The 3054-nt window shown below is 34.7% G+C and overlaps 1 long non-coding RNA gene across 1 annotated transcript in view; it reads right to left on the bottom strand.

Annotated features, from left to right (window-relative positions):
• Nucleotides 1-1998: 1998 nt before the first annotated feature.
• The window catches only part of LOC111542789, a 32457-nt gene continuing 31401 nt past the window's right edge, over nucleotides 1999-3054 (bottom strand). The window contains exon 4 of the long non-coding RNA XR_002731662.1: nucleotides 1999-2384. This is a non-coding gene — a long non-coding RNA (uncharacterized LOC111542789). The remainder of the gene's footprint in view (nucleotides 2385-3054) is intronic.

Here is a 3054-nt window from a genome sequence, read left to right as displayed (position 1 = left end):
TACATAAGCATCCTTAACAATTATATGTAAATGGTATTTTCAACAATTAGAAAACTGCTATAATGATCCAGGGAAATTGGATGAGGGCCTGAACTACTGTAATGGTATTAAGATTGGAGAGAGACACTTTAAAGTCACAGTTTGGTGTTAGAATTGATAGGTCTTGGTGATCCATTAGGCATGTAGAAAAGGTGGAGAAATTAAAGATGATAATCAGGTTTCTGCTTGACTGCATGTGTAACAGTGCTATTTACTGAGGTCAGGAGCATAGGAAGAGGAGAAGGTTTGGAGCTGAGAAGCAAGAAGACTGAGAAGATGAGTATAGTTTGGACGAGTTGGGGGTGTGCATGAACATACAAGTAGAAATATTCAGTAAGCAGGATATCATTGATGTGATAGGGAACTAGACCATGAGCATAGATCTCCAAGTTCAGAACATATGCAATCACTGAAGCCATGCGTGTGTAAAAGATCACTCTGGAAGAAAGACCATGTAAAGTAAGAAGAAGGAAGAGCATGGGAAAATGGTCATCTGTATTATTAAACTGGTCACTAAAAGGTATTGCTTTATTGAAATATCAACAACATGTGCTATGATAGCATCAGGTGGTGGTGTTTCAACAACAATATAAAGCTGGCATGGTTGTAAATTAATTTTGCTTTCTAACCCCTTCCAACATCCTTTGCTACACTGTGTGGTTTCCTTAAATTACCACACACATAACTCCATGGGCAAACAGACCCAGCTGGTTTCACTTTTTGCCACACAAACAAGCATGTGGCATCAGGTTCAGTCCTCCTAACCACACATCCCGTTATTTACTCACGTTTTGTCAAAAATAGGCCTGTATAACCAAGTAATTCAATTGGAATTATAAAATCATTGAATTTCTCATAGAAAAATTACCTGGGAAATGATTACTTAATACACATTTCATGATTGCATTTATCAACTTCCTTTCTTTTTATTTTATAATTATTTTATTTTTCTCATTTATTTTATTTTTGTATTATACTTTACGTTCTAGGATACATGTGCAGAACCTGCAGGTTTGTTACATAGGTATACATGTGCCATGGTGGTTTGCTGCACCCTTCAACCCATCATCTACATTACGTAGCCCCCCACCCCCTGACAGGCCCCAGTGTGTAATGTTCCCCTCCCTGTGTTCATGTGTTCTCATTGTTCGACTCCCACTTATGAGTGAGAACATGCAGTGTTTGGTTTTCCGTTCTTATGTTAGTTTGTTGAGAATGATAGTTTCCAACTTCATTGATGTCCCTGCAAAGAACATGAACTCATCATTTTTATGGCTGCATAGTATTCCATGGTGTGTATGTGCCACATTTTCTTTATCTAGTCTATCATTGATGAGCATTTGGGTTGGTTCCAAGTCTTTGCTGTTGTGAATAGTGCTGCAATAAACATACGTGTACATGTGTCTTCATAGTAGAATGATTCATAATCCTTCGGGTGTATACTCAGTAATGGGATGGCTGGGTCAAATGGTATTTCTAGTTCTAGAACCTTGAGGAATCACCACACTGTCTTCCACAATGGTTGAACTAATTTACACTCCCACCAACAGTGTGAAAGCATTCCTATTTCTCCACATCCTCTCCAGCATCTGTTGTTTCTTGACTAAATAGTTCTTCTGAATCAGCCAAAAAGAAAAACATAACTGATTCAAATTTTTGCTTTGTTTCTAATCTCATGTGATCAAGACTTCTAAGAAAGTTCAAGAGCTCACTGATCACAGAATCTTTATCTCTGTTCTTTGTCTGATTACAAGAGACATATCTTTAAACTTTACATTGTGCTTTACCAAAGCAGCAGGATTCCATATGTCTTATGAATGTTAAATTAAACCAATGTGCCACAAACGAAATAATCCAAGATCATACATATCATTTTATGTAATTCTTAAACTATTTTCTGAGACCATTAAGCATCATAATGATTGCTATATACCAGTAAGAGGTTGGTTCATTTTCTTTTGGTAAAATTAAAAAAAACATTCAAGAGATCTGAATTGACTCATATTTTATTTACAAACCATTCCTATCCTATGTTATTGAAACCAGGTCTCCCAGTAAAGGAAAGTTACCCCTCTAGCCTGGTGACCTTATGAAAATACTTAACCCCCACACACAGAAATCTTCATTCATAATTTCATAGATTGTAACATTCTCTGTTGAAAAGCTATTGGACCCTCCTTCTCAGCTATAATATCATTAAATTCTATGACTTAAAATGTGCCTATAAGAAAGTCATACTGATTATTTCTGAAGGAAAAAGCTACAAAGAGGGCATAATACTCACCATAATGGCATGGGGAGAACACATGTCTGTGATATTTGGTGTTTTAAAAACATCCCTGCATCTAAAAGGAAACCAAAATGGCATGTACCTTTAGGATATTTAAGAAAGAAACAGAATCTGAAAATCTTAAGCTACTGCAGTGTGAAGAAACTATTAAGGTAGGATAAATTTGAAATATCTTCCTGGCTGTGCTTCTAATAAAATGTGAAGCTAGGTAAAATTTTTCAGGAATTGTCTTTTTTAAAATATAGTAATATTCAAACTCAGAAAAATGGTAGAGAAGCTAATACCTTGGTTTGATGCTAAAAAGGATTGAATAGCTTCTTCATAATCAATAGAAGTATTTTTTCCATAATAAAAACAAGAGAAAAGTATATTAACTATGCCTCATATACTCCAACTGGGTTGACTTATCTTATTTAGTATCACCTTTCTGTAATGGAATTTCATATGGCTTGATAAATGATGATGATGACTGTGAGCAGGTCTGAAACCCATTAATTTCAATTGGTTCTGGTGGTTCAGTGTTTCTTTACTTTCTATTCAGTACAAATTAAGCGAAATGTTTTCTCTGTACTAGATGTTAAATGATTTTTAAAATTTAAAATTTAAATATATTTACTTTCTATTTAATGTCAAATATTGATCAGCTAATTTGTTATAAATATTCTACTTCTAGCTTCCAACAGAACTGTTTATATGGCAGTTTTTGTATTACAACTTAACAGTTT

This window comes from Piliocolobus tephrosceles, chromosome 11, assembly GCF_002776525.5.
Source record: "Piliocolobus tephrosceles isolate RC106 chromosome 11, ASM277652v3, whole genome shotgun sequence".
NCBI classification, from domain to species: Eukaryota; Metazoa; Chordata; class Mammalia; order Primates; family Cercopithecidae; genus Piliocolobus; species Piliocolobus tephrosceles.
This window is presented reverse-complemented; position numbering and strand designations above follow the sequence as displayed.